Source organism: Mobula hypostoma, chromosome 16 (assembly GCF_963921235.1).
Source record: "Mobula hypostoma chromosome 16, sMobHyp1.1, whole genome shotgun sequence".
NCBI classification, from domain to species: domain Eukaryota; kingdom Metazoa; phylum Chordata; class Chondrichthyes; order Myliobatiformes; family Myliobatidae; genus Mobula; species Mobula hypostoma.
This window is the reverse complement of record NC_086112.1, coordinates 48620867-48640418: the sequence shown is the minus strand read 5'-3', so window position 1 is coordinate 48640418 and position 19552 is coordinate 48620867. Positions and strand designations below refer to the sequence as shown.

Here is a 19552-nt window from a genome sequence, read left to right as displayed (position 1 = left end):
TGTGCACCCAGGCAGAGGAAGCAAACAAAGTAGCTCTTCCCAAAAGGTCTTTCCATCAAAAAATCTTGCAAACACAAATAGCTCTTCTATATCGGTTCGGTCACAGGACGAGTCTATGGCTTGTGATATGGCTTCTGCTTTCTCCAAATCAGTGAATAGATTGGAAAAACACTCCTCCGCTAAAACTTCTACTCTTCTTGGTGCCACGTTAGCCGGCAATGGCATCATTTTTAATAGCTCCACAACTGTTTTCTTGGTTTTCTCATCATGACTTAAAATTTGGCCAAACATATCAATTGCACATGTTTTAATCAACTCGGCATCACGCGCTCTACGTCAAGTGTACGGTGTGGGATGAGGTTAAAATCAATTAGAGCAGTGCGCGCTTTATTTACATGTTATGACAGGTGCATTCACATAAGTGCCAATGGGTCGGCGAGGTCCAGACATTTGGTTCTCACGGTCCGGACCTGGCCCGCAGTCCGCCTATTGGGGTTGTCTGTTCTAATGTATACCCTAGAGTTTTATAATAGCAACCTCAGACCTGTACACATATATTATACGGTGTCTAGTGCAGCACCAGTCCTGCACTTCTGTGGCACACAGTAAGACTTGAACTCTTACCTTACCCAGTAACAGAACTATATTCTGCATCTGGGTAAGGATTACCCCTGTACTGGGTGTTTTTGTTATGACAGTGTAGAGAGGGCTTTACTCTGTGCCTGACCTGTACTGTTTGATGAGAGTGCAAAGTCACCATTTTCCTCAGTTAATCAAAAACTCTGCTGACTAATTGTTGGAGATGCAACAGAGCTGAAATTAGAGGAGAGAATAGTCTGCAATATCAAAGGGATTTAAGAGGAGAAGCAGCAGCTTCAAATTACACTGAATGTCGGGTGGTGTTAATGCCTAGTGCAATTCCAGTGCTTTAGTTGCAGGCCAGAGCCAACAGGGAGGTTGATTTGGGTGGGGTGGGTGCAAGAGAACTGGCAGTTGGCAAAGGGAGCAACAAAGTCATTGAGTTTAAAGGTTTTGCTACATGGAGCGGGAGTTTGAAGGCAAGAGGTTAATAAAAAGGTGGTGCATAATGGGACTTGCTAAGACTAGAGCTCCTGCTTGAAGTAGGTGGCCAGAAGTGGAAACAATGGATATGTAATATGTCTTTTCTGCATGACTTAAAAGGAAATCTCAGTGGCTAATTGAATTTCCAGTGAGATACAATTAAACCTAATAATATTCCACTCTAAAATAAAGTGTTTCAGACAGATGCTAAATCAAAGTGCTGCATGTCCAAATTTCTAGGAGGCTGCATTTATCTAGATCCTTTCCTATCCATTGAGATTACATATACAGTGGCATGCAAAAGTTTGGGCACCCCGGTCAAAATTTCTGTTACTGTGAATAGCTAAGTGAGTAAATGATGAACCAATTTCCAAAAGGCATACAGTTAAAGATGATACATTTCTTTAATATTTTAAGCAAGAAAACTTTTTTTATTTCCATCTTTTACAGTTTCAAAATAACAACAAAGGAAAAGGGCCCGAAGCAAAAGTTTGAGCACCCTGCATGGCAGTACTTAGTAACACCCCCTTTGGCAAGTATCACAACTTGTACATGCTTTTTGTAGCCAGCTAAAGCCTGGTTTATACTTCTGCGTAAACACGTCGCCGTCAGTACTGCATCGCCGCAAACCCTACACAAAGCCGACGCGGAACTCTACACGAGAGCCTGCGTTACTGCGACGCGCACCTCTCCCAAAATGTAACCGCGCGTCGCAGCAATGCAGAACGCAACAGCTGTGATTGGTCCGCTTGGTAGCATCGCATTTCATCCTACGCTGCAATAGCTTCCCATTGTGCGACTGAAGGGCAGGGAAGGAACCCTGGCTGCAATGCTTTCCATAAAGCTTTACAGACCTCCAAAATTATGGAGGACACGTTTCGCTTTTACGAAAAAAGACACTTGCGTCTTGTTTACCCCGAGAAAGACTACCATGACCATGAAGGTTTGCACGGGCAGGTGAGTGCGCATGCGTGACGTGAGTGAATTGCAGAGCAATGCAGACCAACCAACGCACAAGTATAAATGCTCACAATGCACGTAGGCCACTTGCGTAGGTTACGGCATCGAGTTAATTGAGAAGTATAAACCAGGCTTAAGAGTCTTTCAATTCTTGTTTGGGGCATTTTTGCCCATTCTTCCTTGCAAAAGGCTTCTAGTTCTGTGAGATTCTTCGGCCATCTTGCATGCACTGCTCTTTTGAGGTCTATGCACAGATTCTCGGTGATGTTTAGGTCAGGGGACTGTGAGGGCCATGGCAAAACCTTCAGCTTGTGCCTCTTGAGGTAGTCCAATGTGGATTTTGAGGATCTGTGGGGGAGGGGGTAATACTTGATGTTTCCAATCATAACCTATGTTGGCACTGAAAACAAAAATTGAACCATTTCCTATAAAAGGACATAATCAGCATGAATATTATAAACCTTTGTTTAACTACTTAATACAACTGACCCACATTTCAGAATTATTTGGAAGTGTACCAATACTCAAATGTCAGTTTCTTAGCAGTTTTTGCCCTTGTTAGAGCTGTAAAGATTAGCACAAGACCCAGAACAACTGCTGACAAGTGCAGCAGCAGATGAACATCTGCTTGTTGTGGATACTTCATTAGCGAAAGTATTATAGTAATCTTACCTGTAGAACAAGTACTTCTAAGAAGAAAAACTTCACTTCAGGTACCTACACTGCTGCAATCAAGTGTCTGTCTTATAAAACATCAAAGGAAACGGAGCTTTGTACAATGACGTCTACTATAATTTAACAACCTAAAGAAATTACATGAGAATACAGTCATTTTATTTGATCATCACACAGACATTAAACTACAACTTAGGTCAACCGCAGGAAAATGAAGTGTTCGCCTTTAATTATCATTACTTATGATGATTTATATCTTAGATGTGTTTACAGGTTGTAACATACTGCATTTTTATTAATTGTCACTTCAAACTACAACTTAGGTCGACCATTGGAAAATAAAGTGTTTGCCTTTAATTATTATAACTTTTGATGATTTGTCTCTTAGATGTACTTACAGGTAGTAACATATTGCATTTTAAAATTAATTGTCGCTTCAAACATGTCCATTAACTTTTCAGGGCAGATAGGCTCTAATGTAGATTGACATCTAAGTGTTTTAGAACAGAAAGCATACACATCAAACGAAGTGGAGCTGGTTGCCTTTGGCCCTAGTTGCCACATTTTGAATGAGTGAACTTACTTGAAACAGTGCAAACTTTTGAATGTTTAATATTTTATGGAAGCTGCCAGTAGCATCAATCTTCCAACCAGAAAGCACAGCCAGTTTGGGAGTCCTGTGATTGGCATAACAGCTCTGTATGGGCTCATGAAATGAAAACCATGTGTTTTCTAATGTGCTTAATACTCTCTAATCATCCTCAGTCTTGTTACTTTGTGAGTCGTGATGTACATTCTCAAAATTTTAAATAGGGCAGCAAGTGCGATCATGGCATCATAGTAAAAGTATGATTCAGGAGGCCATTCAGCCCATCATGCACAACTTAATTTTATATTCATTAATTGAATTTCCACTCAGCTTCCTCTGACCAAAAAGTAAACCTTACTGAATCAGGGGGATTGTTTTCCTAAGAGTTAAAATTTCCAAGTCTTAGCAACAACCTTATAAATATCCCCTGCACTTTCTTTAGTGCAATCATATTCCCTACAAGAGGATGACCAGAGCCATATGCATTGCTCATGCTGAGGCCCAGTAAATGTTTAATACAGCACTTCCGTATCTTCCCTTCTCTTATATTCTGTTCATTGGATAATATGGGATAGCATGTCATTTTAATGACTTAATTAGCCTGTGCTGTTGGCATGAAAGACCTGTGAACATATGCTAAAGTCTATTAGTTTCTCCACACCACTCTTTATTTAAGTATGATGCCATTTATCATGTATTCTCCTACCTTGTTGCAGCCCCCCAAAGGCATTATCTCACACTTCCATGGATTAAATTCCATTTTCCACTTTTCTGCCCAGCTAATTTCTACCCAGCTGCAAAAGATCTATATTTTTTTGCCGTCCAAAGACTACCTCTTTATGGTCAATCAGATGGCTAGTTCCTGCATCACCCTTAAACATCTTTATCATGCCACCTATAAGTAGTTAAATCACTTACATAAATTACAGAAGTCTTTAAATTCTGACCCCAGTGAACTCTCACTGGCCATGGTTTATCACTGAAACTCCTGTCAACTGTAAGTGTTTGCCTCCTGCCACTGAATCCCTTTGGGATCCAGTTGCCACTCTCCTTTTCATCCTTATAGGCTCTACTTACAAACATGCAAGCTTACTAATTGGGAGCAGGAGTAGGTAGTTAGGTTTCGCAAACCTAGTTTGCCGTTCAGTAACATCATGGATCTGCAATCCTGTCAACCTTGATAACTTTTCAACCTCTTACGATTCTGTCTACCTCTCTCTTAAAAATATTCAAATACTATATTCTGCTTCCACACTCTTCTGAGGTGACATTCAAAGTTTCAGCACACTTAGAAAAAAAGATCTATTACTGACTGATGGGGATGACCTCTTACTTGTGAACAGTGAGATCCAGTTCTTGATTTTCCCACTAAAGGAAGTATCTCTTTACTTAGAGATGCAGCTCACCTTAGGCCCCTCCGGCCCATTGAGCCGCACTGCGCAGCAACCCCCAATTTAACCCTTGTCCCCAGTCACAGGACAATTTACAATGACCAATTACCCTATGAACCAGTATGTTTTTGAACTGTGGGAGGAAACCAGAGGACCTGGAGAAAACCCACACATTCCACAGGGACGCGAAGCAGTCTTTTCTCTCCCATAGTACCCTGGGGTATATCCCATCTAGCTCTGGGGACTTGCACATCAGAATTTTCTTTCCAAAAGTTCCAGCACATCCTCTTTCTTAAGATTGAGGTGTTTCAGCATAATAGTGAGTCTCCGCTATTCGCACCTTCATCAAGGTCCCTCTTACTGACAAATTGCTGAAACCTCCACTACCTTCTCCGACTCTGGGCACGTTTCCTCTTTTATCCCTAAATGGGTCCTACCCTCATGATAGTTGTCCTCCTGATCTTCACACGTGTTGAATATCTTGGGATGTTATTTAAACTTGCTCATCAAGCCCTTCTCATGTCCTCTTCTAACACTCCTAAGTCCATTCTTAAGCTCCCTCCTAGCTACCCAGGAGCGGGGATGGACTTTGCGGTTCTCATGTTTATACTTTATTGTCGCCAAACAATTGATACAAGAGCGTACAATCATCACAGCAATATTTTATTCTGCGCTTCGCGCTCCCTAGAGTACAAATCGATAGTAAACACTAAAAATTTAAATTATAAATCATAAGTAGAAAATAGAAAAGGGAAAGTAAGGTAGTGCAAAGAAACCAAGAGGCAGATCCAGATATTTGGAGGGTATGGTAACTGTTGATCATTCTTTGGGGCACTTCTCTGTTTTCATGATGTTTGCGAAGAAAAAGCATTTCAGGATGTATATTGTATACTTTTCTCTGACATTAAATTGTACCTTTGAACCTTGTAACTCCCTAGAGCCCTCTTTGATCCTTGCTTCCGAAAGCTGTAGTATGCTTTGTTCTTCCTCTTGACTAGCTATTCAAGATCTATTGTCAAATATGATTCCATCACCCTATTATCCCTGCCTCAATGGAACAAACTTATCCAGAACCCTATGCAAGTTCTCCCTAAATAACTTCTGCTTTTCTGCTGTCCATTTCCCTGATTACAAACACTCTCAATATATGCTTCTAAGTTCTTGTCTAATAGAATCATAATTTGCCCTCCCCCAATTAAATACTTTCCCAAATTGTCTCCTCTTATCCCATTTCAAAGCTACGGTAAAGGTCAGGGAGTTGTGCTCACTCTCTTCAAAATGCTCACCTAGCAAGAGATCTGACACCTGACTAGGTTCATTGTCTGGTACCAAATCTAGTATGGCCTCTCCTCTAGTAGGCCTGTCTACATGTTGTGATAGGAGTACTTCCTGGATACATCTAACAAATTCCACCCCATCTAAACCTTTTTCACCTTTCCAAAATCTATCTCCCATTCTGATTCTCAGTGTCTCTGTTGTTATTGGTGAGATTTGTAGAATACACCCAATAGAGTTATTACTCCCTTAAGTCTGACTTAAACCCACATAAACACAGTGAACGATCCCTCCTCAACATCCTCCCTTATTGCAGTTGTGATAGTATCCCTGATTAGTAATGGCACTCCCCCATCTCTTTTACCTCCCTCCCTGTCCCTTTGCAAACATTTAAGCCCCAGAACATCCAGCAGCCATTCCTGTCTTTGTGATGGCCAAGTCTCTGTAATGGCTACAATGTCATAATTCCATGCACTGATCCATGTTCCAAGATAGTCGCCCTTGTTCTTGATCATTTTCGCATTAAAATAGACACATCTCAACCCATCCAACCTACTGCAATTAGGCCCTATCCACTGACTATTCTCCACAGTCTGTATAGGCTGTATGTTCCTTGACACTGACCTCCCCATTCTCCGACATCATTCTGGTTCCCATACCCCTTCCAAACTAGTTTAAACTCTACCGCCCCCCGCACCATCCCCAAACATGCTTACAAGGATATTGGTTCCCCCTCCCATTCCAGTGTAATCCATTCCTTTCGTACAGGTCCTACCTTCTCCAGAAGAGATCCCAATGTTCCACAAATCTGAAACCATGCTCTCTGCACCAATTCCTCAACCAAATATGTAGCTGCCAAATCATCGGATTCTTGCCCTCACTGCATATAGCACAGGCAACAATCCAGAGCTTGCTATCCTTGAGATCCTGCTTTTCAGCTTCTTACCTAGCTCTCAATATTCTCTTCTCAGGTCTCATCTGCTTGTATAATTAGTACCAATATGTAACACTACTTCTGGCTGCTCACCGTTCCCCTGAAGAATGCTATGAACCCAATCTGAGACATCCCTGACCTTGGCACCTGGGAGGCCACATACCATCTGAGAGTCTCTTTCACATCCACAAAATTTCCTGTCTGTTCCCCTAACTATTGAATCCCCTATTACCTCCTTTATACTGAATGTCCCAACCAACAAAGGGAATCATGGCATAATACTTTTTTCAACCCTATCTACTTGTGTTGCCATTTTCAGGACTTGCATCCCAAGATCTCTTTGTACATCAATGCTCCTATGGATCCTCCAGTTTATTGCATACTTTCCTCTTGCATTTAACCTCCCACAATGCATCCCCTCACACTTGTGACTAAACTCCATTTGCCATTTCTCTACCTAACCTTTTACCAGATCTGTATCCTTTGAGAATCTTCTTCACGATACACATGAACATTTTTTCTCAAGTAAGGAAAGCTATGCTCCAAGGATTGTACTCCAAATGTGGTTTCACCAGCCTCTTGCATAACTGAAGCATAATCTCTTTGTATTCAGTTCCTCTAGCCATACACAACAATATTCTGTTAGCTTTCCTAACTGAATCTGCATACTTTTGTGAATCATGCATTGGGGCCTTTTCCTTGTGATAGATATTAAGCTATCTAATTAATTTTTGCTGTCTGCCTCCCTTTCTGTATAATGGACTTACTCTCCATATTTTCCAAACTAAAAGAACCTTTCATTAGCCTAGGAATTTTGGACAATTAAAACCAGCATATCAGCCATCTCTCCAGCTAACTATTTTAAGGCCCAAAACATGCTAGCCCGCTGCTCTGGTTTGCTAATTATAACTTCCCAAATTATCATAATTTTCCAGAGACCCTTCCTCCCTTCAATTCATGATTTACACTTTATAGTATCTTTAATTTTTTTTTAATTAAAAGACCATAAAACATAGGAGCAGAATTTGGCCATTCTGCCCATCAAATCTTCTCCACGATTCGATCATAACTGATTTATTTTCCCTCTCAAACCCCATTTTCCTGTCTTCTCCCCATAACCTTTGACACCCTTGCTGATCAAGAACCTATCAGACTGTGCTGTACCCAATCACTTGGCCTCCACAGCCATCTGTGGCAATGAATTTCACAGACTCATCACCCTTTATCCAAAGAAATTCCTCCCCATCTCTGTTCTAAAGGAACATCCTTCTGTTCTGAGGCAGTGCCCTCTGGTCCTAGACTCTCCCACTATTGGAAACATCTCTCCATGTCCACTCTGTCTAGGCCTTTGAACATTGCCTTTAATACAGTCAAACTCACAAAGGACCTTCACAGATAAATAACCAAATAAAGTGTATAACAATTCAAAGGAGAGGCCAAGAAGGGTAACCTATTGCTTCTTAAGGAAGAGATCAATTAGGGAATCCCCAGATTAAGATGTAGATGCTAATATTTATAGCCCCTCTGCACAATAAACAATGCTGCTTCCCTGGATGAGTGCAATTCCAACAATGCTGGTAGAACTCATTATCCAGGGCAAAGCAGCCACCTTCCTCCCTAAACATTCATTGCCATCACTAGTACGTCATACATTACAGTAACCCACCAAGACCACCGATAATTCCTCAAGCTACAATCCCTGCCACCCAGAGGACAAAGAGAGAATGGACAAGGGGGAACTGCAGATTATACGGGAATGATGCTTGTATTCTCTATGGTAAAACAAATGCAAAGTGAGTGTTCAATTCATCTGCCATCTCCTTATTTTCAATGATTTATTCCCCACTGTGCTTTGTATAGGATTAATGGCTCACTCTGTTATGTTATCTTTTCAAAATATCTATAGAAACTAGGTTTTTATATTTGTAGCTTGCTTTGTCTTGTACTTTGTTTACCTCATTAACCTTTTAGTCCGATTTTGTGATCTGCTACCTATCTTTGCAGCATTGTCTTCTTCTTCTTAAAATTTGATGGTATTTGATGTTTCAATTACTAGTAGATCTGTGAAATTGTCTATTCTGTGTATTCATTAAGATCCCCTTGAATGTCTTCTACTGCTTCTTGATCGATTGATCCCGTTGCTTAATGTTCCGCATCGTTGCCTATATATCAGGCCTTACTTAACTTTAAAATACTAGCCTTGGGCCTATTCTTCGCCCACTCAAATGGAAGATAAAATTCAATTGTATTTCATTCACTGCTACCCAGGAGCACATTTACTCTGTGTTTATTAATTAATCCTACCTCATTGCTCAATACAACATCTGGCATTGTCTACTCCTTGGTTGGCTCCAAAATGTACTATTTTAGGAACCTGCTCTAAATACACTGAGATCTTCATTTGAACTACCTTTACCCATCCAAGTTTTTACAGTCATATTTAAATTGAAATCCACCTTGTTAATTAACAAGCAGTCTCTCACTATTTTTTCCATTGTATTCTTCTTCTTCTTCTTCTTTGGCAGTAGAAGAAGAGTACAATGGAAAAAATAATGAGAGACTGCTTGTTAACAAGGCACCCCTACCATTGTGACATCTTGCTTTTATTGGTTCTCAACTCCACCCAATCCACTTCTGCATCCTGATTTCCTGAATGTAGGCTATCCTTCTCTATTGCACTAGGATCAGCATTAGTTAACAAAGTTACACCTCCATTTACTCCTAGTTACATCCTCTCTGAATGTCACGTCCTCTTCAGTGTTCGGGTTTTTCTCCATGTTGTTCTTCACCCGCATCTCTGTAATGACTACCAGATTGTATTTACCAGCACAATAAATGGTCTCAGCCTGAAAACGTCAACTGTTCATTCCTTTGCATAGATGCTGCCTGACCCACTGGGTTCCGCCAGCATATTGTATATGTTATTCTGTTTGCGCTCAGTTCATCTATTTATTTTGCGTAATATGTGCTTTCAGATACTTAAACCTTTTTGATTTTGCATGCCAATATTTTTCATACCAGCTCCATGCCTTCCCAATTTTCCTTTCAATTTCAATTTCTGAACCGTTCCAGGTCTTCTGCTGTTATAAGCTCTATGTCGTACTCCTCATTGCTCTCATATGTATTTACCTCCGAGTAACTATTTGCAGTCCACTTTTGCAGAGTAGTTCTCAGTCCAGAAAATTCTACACTTGGGAATGTTTACTTAGAACAGAGAACAGAAAAGGAACAGGCACTTCGGCCCATGATATGCCAAATTAATTAAGTAATAATTACACATCTCGTTAAACTAATCTCATCTGCTTATACAATGTCCATAAACAGTATCTCTTCATTCTCTGCACATTCATTTGCTGAGCGCCTCTTAAACACATCTACACCCTAAGTTTACTTCTGTTTTATCTTTTTGCTTTACTGTAACTGAATCAGAATCACTGCCACACAAGTACTCTCCTATTGATAATCCCTCCACTTGACTGCTTCATTGCCTGAAACTGAATCAAGAAATGCACTTCCACCCTCCCTCCCCACCTTAATTGTGGGTTTGCTACAATCTAGTTAAAAATACTTTCCTGCATGTCCCAGTCAATACTCAGACAACTAAAATTGAAATTTTAACTTAGAACATAGAAATGTATTAGTATTAACAGTATTAACTATAAGGCTCTTTCACGCACAATGTCTCTGCAGAACATGATGCTAAGTTAAACTATTCCCATCTGCCTGCACATGTCCTACATCCCTCCAGTCCCTTCCTGTTCATATGTCAGAATCAGAATCAAGTTTAATATCACTGACATTTGTTAAGAAATTTGTTGTTTTGTGGCAGCACCATAGTGCAAAACATTAAAAAAAATTATGGGTAATTGCCACTTAAACATTGCTATCATAACTGCTTGCAAATCTCCTTTAAAGTTTCTCCCTCTCACCTTAAAGACTTATTTATCCCTCTCATAATTCTATATACCTACTTCTATCTGGTCACCCAAATGAATCTGTCCCTCCAGAGAAAACAATCCAGTGTATCCAACCTCTCCTTGTAGTTAATACTATCTAATCCAGGAAACATTCTGGTGAAACTTTCCTGCAGTCACTCTAAAGCTTCTACATCTTCCCTGAAATGCAGCAAGCAGCAGAGAACACAATGTCCAAATATGGCCTTAACAACTTGTATCTATAGACTTTTTGAAGGTCTATTACACACTTTCAACTATATGATGGCCACTTCTTCTTTACTTCAATATACATTCAGTGGCCTCTTTATTAGGTACCTCCTGCACTGAGTGCATGTTCATGGTCTTCTGATACTGTAGCTTATCTACTTCAAGGTTCGATGTAGTATGTGTTCAGAGGTGCTCTTCTGCACACCACTGTTTGTAATACATGGTTCATTGAGTTACTGTCACCTTCCTGTCAGCTTGAACCAGTCTGGCTACTCTCCTCCTGCCTCTCCCAGTATCAAGGTGGTTTCTCCCACAGAACTGTCACTCACTGGATTTTTTTTTTTTTCGTTTTTCACACCATTCTCTGTAAACTCTAGAGACTATGGTGCATGAAAATCCTAGGAAGTTGGCAGTTTCTGAGATACTCAAATGACTTCTCTGGTACCAACAATCGTTCCACGGTCAAAGTCACTTAAATCACATTTCTTCCCTGTTCTGCTATTTGAACTGAACCTCTTGACCATGTCTGCATGCTTTTATGCATTGAGTTGCTACCACATGCCTGGCTGATTAAAAATACTTGCATAACAAGCAGGTATATAGGTTTACCTAATTAAATGGCCACTGAGAGAATAATCTCATGATTGTTCCCTTGTCTAGTTTTGCTACCATTCTCCTTTGTTGTTGCTCCCTCCCTCTTGTCAGAGTACTTTGTAATCAGGAATACTAAATTGCTATTCCTGTCTCTGATTCACAAAAGGTAAAATGTCATCCTTTCGGAGCCTTCAACTTTTATTTAATTGCCTATTTGTTCGATTTCTAATATTTATTTGCTCTGCTTTTCAGATTCTATCAGTAGTTTTCTGCTCTTCGCTCTTAATTCTTCTCCTTGCCAAGTCAGCTTAAATCCTCTGAGTATCGTAAACAGGTTTCCCTGCAAGAATATAGTTCTCAGTCTTGGTGGGGTGTGGTTTGTCTCGGGTGGACTTATATGTAACTCAAACTTGTGACCTCCATTTGCTCAGGTAGTAATGGCTGCAGAAAATGTAATCTTATAGGACTTGTGTCCCAGCTGTTCTAACTGAGGAACACTTCAACAAAATATTTAAACATAACCCCTAAAAGGCACATGATATGGTGCAAAGGCCACAAGAAGGGAGAAATTAGAACACTTCTTTCTAGATTCCTCATCAATCTATAGCTACAGTTATTATGTGACCTCGGGAGACAAAAAAAGGAAAAGGTGATGGGTGAGATCGGGATAACAATAACTTCATCTATAATTATGCTACTTGAGATCAAATACTCTAGTTAATTACCCTTCATTATAAAATATGCCTCTGCAGACTAGTGTCATCAGTAGTATTTAGAATTATTGAGTTTCCTGTCATTTTAAATTGCTTTGTCAAACTAAATGATATGAAGAGTAAAGTGAATTTGCTTGAAGTAGATATCCAAGTAATGCTGTATCTTGACCTTTCATGGATTAGTAGATTCTTTTTAGTTAGCGTGTCTTTTGTAATTCTTCACTCTCTGTATCAGATAACTTTTGCAACATTTTTCATCTTTTGACATCAAAGCCAATGAAGCCTTTGAGTTTTCACTTATTGTTCTGCATTATACCCATGTACCAACACCCTCATCACCTCAGAGTACTAAAGGATAACTCTGTGCTTTACATAAACAAAGAAAAGGTTTTCTTTAACTTTTGGCTGGGGGCCAGTTTTAGTCAGTAGAATCCAAAGTCCTTTAGTCATACTTTGGCTGTGACTTCTAGTTGCTTTACTAGTCCTTTAGCATTGAATATCAAGGCTACCTTTTATTGAATATTAGTAAATTATATTTCAATTATCATGAATTTTTCCACTGTGACTTATTTTCCAAACAGATACCTTCATTTATTAAAAATGTAGCATGCAAAATTATTATGTAAAACAAGGTCCAGAAGATCAGCTTTCTACAATTGCAAATGGAGAAATTAAAAATTAGTGGACCAACGTACAGACGAAAGGTGGCACTGGTCGGAATGCTCACAGTCTATCTGTTTTCCCTTTTCTGGTTCAGTCTAATGAGTACACTGTTGGGAAAATTGTTAAAATTTTAAGAGAAAAATGGATAAGAATTTGTGCAACTGCACCAAGTCTGCTTTTATTTTTCTGTTTAAATCAATTCTTACACCAAAGTTGTGTAGTCAGTTAGTGACATGTAGGTTTAAATAGTTTAAGGTCCATTTTCAATGACGTAAAAAACTAACATCTGGTCCTTTTCTTCAAGCGGACATAAAACATCCAATAACACTGTTCAAAAATACAGAGGATTTCCCAGTGTCCTGAGGATTTTGTCCGTCGTAGAGTGTTAGCAAACATATTATAGTAATTGATCATCTTTTCATTAGTAAATGCCTTGCAGTATAATAGATTTTGAATGTTTAAAATGGAACAGGGAGAATTTACAAACCACAGTTTACAACATATTCATAGTTCATGTGCTCTTCAAACTATTGCCAATGATAATATCCAGGATTTGTGTTTCTAGCCATAAATTGGCAAACTTAATAGGCCAGTAAGGTTGAATTAGCTGCTCTGTATCTCTTTTGTGCTGCTTCAGTGATGACAGGCTAATTAAGTGAAAACATTTAAATTGTCTTTTAAATACTAAGTAGCATTGTGGGCCTTTGGAATACCCATGTATGATAAGTAACAATTGGATGTCTCTCTATTTCCCTGTGAATTTAACAACTTTAACATTGACAGTTCCCTCACTTGCCAGCAAATTCTTGCATAAGTGACTGTGTTTGAAGTATCTGAATCTTCTAAACGTGAGGATATTATGAGGTGCGTGTTACTTGGAATGTGAGGAACAGGAAAATTGGGTTTGAACATACAGCAGTTCCCCCACCTTCATTCCACTGATAATGATCTCTCTGCCAGCTGGCCTCATAATCCCAAACACTATGTCCTCCAGACATCTCCGTCTGTCAGCACGGTAGGATATGCTACTCTGCTGTTATAGTTGGTAGATGATCATAACCATGATTATGAGACTCCCACACTGAGAAGGACTAGATGGAGTGCAGGTTCTCTAATGTGGTCATGAAAGTTTCCTTCATCAGTATGTACTGGTCACAAATAGAATGGGCACATACTGGCTCTCCTCTTAAGGAGTGAGACAGGGCAGGTGACAGGAGTGTGTGCAGAGGAACACTTTGGACCTAATGGTCATAATTCCAATAGTTTCAAGATAATTATGGAGAAGGATAGGACTGGTCCTTAAGTTGAGACTTTAGATTAGAGAAAGCCCAATTTTGATAGCATTTGCAGAGATCTGGCAAGCATGTTTTTCAGATCTTGCATAGTTGTTGCATAGATGTTTGATAAATGAGGGCCTGCAAGAGTGCAATATTGAGAGCACAGAATCTGTATGTTCCTGTTACAATAAAAGGGAAATTTGACAGGTTTAGAGAACCTGGTTTATGAGGGATATTGAGGCCTTAATTAAGAAGAAGAGGGCCCCCCTGTCAGGTATCACCTATCACCTATCAGTTGGGATCAAATGAGGTGCTTAAGGAGTATAAGAAAAGCAAGAGAACACTTAAAGAGAAAAATCAGGAGGGCTGGAAGGGGACATAAGGTTGCTCTGCTCCAATAGACAAGGTGAAGGAGAATCCCAAGGGCTTCTATTTCTTTATTATTGAGATACAGTGCAGTATTAGGCCCTTCCGGCCCTTTGAGCTGTGCCACCCACCAATCCTGTGATTTAATCCTAGCCTAATCACAGAACAATTTTACAATGACCAATTAGCTTACCCACCGGTACATCTTTGGACAGTGGGAGGAAACCGGACCAGGCGGTCACAGGGAGAACATACAAAATCCTTACAGGCAGCAACAAGAATTGAACCCAGGTCACCTGCATGTGAGGCACTGTGCTGACCACTACGCTACCGTGCTGCTCTAATCTATTGCTATATCTAAGAGCAAAGGAATAGCAAGGGATAGCTGTCAAAGCTAGCAGCGCGTGATCTGGGCCAACTGGAAAAGGGGGCTGAAAAATGGCAGATAGAATTTAATGCAGACAAGTGTGGGGTGTTGCACCTTGACAGGACAAATCCAGGGTGGGACTTGCACAGCAAATGGAAGGTCTTTGAGATATGCAGTAAAACAATGGGATCTAAGAATACAGATTTATAATTACTTGAAAGTGGTATCACAAGTAGAGAGGGTTGTAAAGAGAGCTATTGGCACATTGGCCTTCATAAATCAGAGCGCTGAGAACGGGAGTTGGGATATCATGGTGAAGTTATGTAAGGCATTATTGAGACCAAATTTGGAGTATTGTGTGTAGTTCTGTTCATCTACCTACAGGAATGATACCAATAAACTTGAAAGAATGCTGAGAAAGTTTACAGTTATGTTGGCAGGACTTCAGGTCCTGAGTTCCAGGGAAAGGTTGAATAGATTAGGACTTTATTCCTTGGAGCATAGGAAAATAAGAGATCTTATAGAGGCATACAAAATTATGAGGAGTATAGATAAAGTAAAGACAAACAGGCTTTTTCTCTTGAGGTTGGATAAGACCTAGAACTAGAGGCCAAAGGTTCAAGGTGAGAGATGACATATTTAAGGGAAGCCTGAGGGTGGAACTTCTTCACTCAGAGGATTGTGCAAGTGGGGGACAAGATGCCAGCAGAACTGGTGGATGTGGATTCTTGTGCACCATTTGAGAAAAGTTTGGATACGTACATGGATGAGAGGAGTATGGAAGGCTATGATCCAGGTATGAGTCGATGGGACTAGGCATTAAAAAAGATGGGCCAAAGGGCCTTTTTCTGTTATATAGTATTCTATGACTCTGTGGCTTCAAGAATGAGGAAAATACATTTATTAGTGCCTGGCAATGCGCTTGTACAATTTGTCTGCCATGTTTAAATAGCTAGAAATATACATGAAGCATATACTGAGGGTTAAGTGTAAGTGCTGGATCAGTGATAAGTGATGGTGCTTTGTGGATTGATGGAGATTGTTGTTACATGAGTTTGGAAGTGTGGTATTTGAAGCATTGTAGATGCATTGCAGTAGTTTTAGGTAAGATTTGTTGATCATTGACACTGACCAAATGTGTGTCATTAATTTCTGCAGTTATTAGGTGTGTCTGTTATTGACCTCCCTGACACATTCTTCCCATCCGCACTTGATTTCTGACCTGGAGGGCTTTTGTGTTCTCCGGATATGCAGAACCCTTCCCCTCATATCCTGTACAAGGATTTCCAGGCAAGCTAATGCCTGGTTTGGCATGGCTGTTTTATCGCTTTTCAGGCTATTCACTGACCTGTCGAACATTCATTGCCTCCACCATTGATGCACCCAGATGCAGTGCACAACATCTACAAAACATCCTCAAGGTTCCTTGGAAACATCTGTCAAGTCTGTGACCTGCACTACCAGAGCCCTAATTTGTGCTACCTTGACACCATGGATCATTTTGCTTCCACTCCATGAACCTTTTTCTGACAGAACAGCATTTCATCATACATTTAGCTTCTACCCTTGCTTCCGATCCCGACTTCAGCTGCCCTGATGTGATTTCACTTCCACCTGCCAGGTTAATCGCCTTCTTCCCAAATGTGAGCCTGTTTTTTTAGTTTCCACCCCTTCCTCCTGAAACCAAAGAACAGCAACTGCACCTTCTCCATCAGAAGAAAGGCTGATGATTTACCCCTCACACTCTTGCCAACAGAAATAGACTAAATAGCAACTACACCACTTGACACACATACACACACTAAAGATGAAGACCACTTCCCGGCCATGATACAGCATCAGCATTGCTGATAAAATGATCCAAGGTCAATATTTTCCGAACAATTCCATCCTCCATCCATGGAACACCTCCCTCCCAACCATTCCCCTAGACAACATTAGCCACTTCTTGTCAAGAAGAGGAAATCCTACAGACACATTTTCAAAGTGAACTTTGATGTGGTAGGATGCAAAAATATTTGTGTTCAATTACCTTTATACATTACAGAGCATACTTCCAATGATATGGTGTAAATGCCATTCTGTTAGTTTTTTTTATATACTACAGTCACTTGAAATAGAATGTAGCGATCATTTAAAGTAAGCATTTTAATCACTCAAAATACCTTAAAAACAATTAAACTTTGTCAACTATGCAAAAGTTATTTGTTTTCCAACAGTGTGGTAAAATAGTGTGCTGCATTTAAGGATAGTCATTCAAAAAAATAAAAATAACTATTAATTGAGTGAAATCTTGAAAGTGCAATTGTTTGAGGATTATTTTTCTGACTGTGCATCTTTAAATCTTTTCAGTTTTACTTGTTCTGGTGCTATGTTCCATCTAATAGGTCCATATGGAAACATAAAGTTTGGCTTGTCAGCCAGCAATTCAGCCTCATTATTCATTGGGTTAGAAATTCTCTCATGCCTGCAAACGCACTTTGTCCTGTAACTTGCAACAGCTTTCTTTGTTCAATGAACCACATCAAAAAGCACAGGTGAATCTCCTCAAGCCACTTTGTTTGAGTGGATACATACAACTTTGTGGTTTTCCACACCCCTGTTAAATTTTCCTGAATGAATCAGCAATACAATTATATCATCAGAAAATGCTAGAAGTATTCAATAGATCAGAGAGCATTTGCGGAACGAGAAGCAGAGCTAATGTTTCAGATCAATGAACTCACACACCACTTCATATTTTTATTTCAGACATTTACCATTTTGTTTTTTTTTAATCAAGTGATCATGTTACTCACTTTCCCTGATTAATTTGGTTCAACAGACAATAAAGTGGATCATGTATATTCACATTTGCTGTCAGACCGCAGCAATGTTTGTAGGGTCAGTGTTCAGTCCCAAAGCTCTCCTCCAAATGAATCCCTAACAAATCTACAAGTGATTAGGATCCTTTGAATAGTGTAGATGCAGAATTATTTCCTTTTACTAAGGCCCCTACTTCCTTAAGTTGAACTATCCAGGAATATAAAGTCTGGTGTAAAGGAGGGTCTTGGCCCGAAGTGTTGATTTCCAAAGATGTTGCCTGACCTGCTTTCTCCAGCATTTTGTGTGTGTTGCTAAAGATCCAGTTACTCGTCACTGAAGCCACCTGTGAGTAACTAGGCCCTCAACACATGCATTTATCGTTCCGTGCATGTGGAGGATTTTGCAGAGATAGTTTTGGTGCTACCTTTCCAGTGGTGTGAAATGCCTGCTGTAGATAGCCAATGTCTCTGAAGCATGAAGGAAGATAACATGAATTTTGCCTCAATCAAACAAAGGCTGTATTAGTACACTGAAAACTGGGATATATTTTGCCATCTTTGCCTGCATTCACAAGGTGTGGGACTGCTCTACCTTTCCCAAGGTCTCACCATGAACCTTTATTGTTGTTTGTTGCACTGGGAGGCCACATCATTTGCATGCCTACCACAGGACCCTAAAATAGGCACTCCATTCTGACTGAGATCTGTCATGGGGGAGATTTTACCAGATGACCAGGGAAATGATTTGGCAATGTCATCAGAGCTTCCTTAAGTGCAACTTTGCCACAGACTGGGAATCTCTGTTGCATGACCAGTCAAAGTTATAGACAGAATGGAAACAGACCTTCCAATCTACCATCTCTGCTTCAACCATCAAGCACCTATCTACATAATCCTGTGCCAAAACCATTTTATTCTCTCTACATTCTCTTCATCTCATCCCAGGTGTCACTGCTTTTCCACACGCCAGGCACAGTTTACAGCATCCAGTTATCCTACCAACCAGCACTGAGGGAAACACATCTTGTCAAAAGGAGAACTTCTAGATAACAATGGAATTCAGCATTGAACTTCGGCTGTTGCAGTTATGAGACAGTACCCCAATTATCTACACCAACATGTCAAAAGAGGAGCATTCAGATAGTTTTGAAAAGCACAGTGTCATGCATCAGGAGTATACTGAAGTCCTGCATAAGCAATAGAAGGAGTGCACCTCCTCAAACATTACCCACTTGCCCATCCCATTGGTCACTTTCTGCCCCATCAGCACTGTGGTCCTGCAGGTAGTGCAGCTGCCTCTCAGCTCCAGCAACCCCAGTTCAATTCGGACCTTCGTTGCCCTCTGTGAAGAGTTTGCACATTCTCCCCCTAAGCAGATAGCTTTCTCGAATGCTTCGATTTCTTCCCACATCCCAAGGTGTAGGTTAATTGGCTACAGTAAATTACCCGAGTATATGTAGTAGTTGGATGGATGGAGGACAAGGATTGCCACTGAGCATGTGTTATAGGAGAAATAGGTTTGAATGGAAGCTGATGTGGGCTGAATGGCCTCCTATGTCATAAAGAAATGTAAGAATGTAACAAGTATGACTGAGACTGCAGTCCCCTCATTAGCCTCCTCAGAGTGCAGAAAGCTAGAACGGAGCATGTTATCATTGATCGAGAAGGGCTGCCTGTGACAAGAAGGCTGAAGCCACTTCAGTGCGAGCATTTGATTGT

General features: G+C 40.3%; 1 protein-coding gene across 14 annotated transcripts in view; it reads left to right on the top strand.

The window, feature by feature from the left end:
* LOC134357390 (guanine nucleotide-binding protein G(I)/G(S)/G(O) subunit gamma-7-like) overlaps nt 1-19552 on the top strand; it is a 347522-nt gene that overhangs the window by 184014 nt on the left and 143956 nt on the right. For 5 of the 14 annotated variants that reach the window (XM_063068924.1, XM_063068918.1, XM_063068919.1 and 2 more), the window contains one exon: nt 1513-1594. The exons of the other annotated variants lie outside the window; for them this stretch is intronic. The gene's annotated coding sequence lies outside the window, so the exon portion shown is untranslated. The remainder of the gene's footprint in view (nt 1-1512; nt 1595-19552) is intronic. 14 annotated transcript variants of the gene reach the window in all.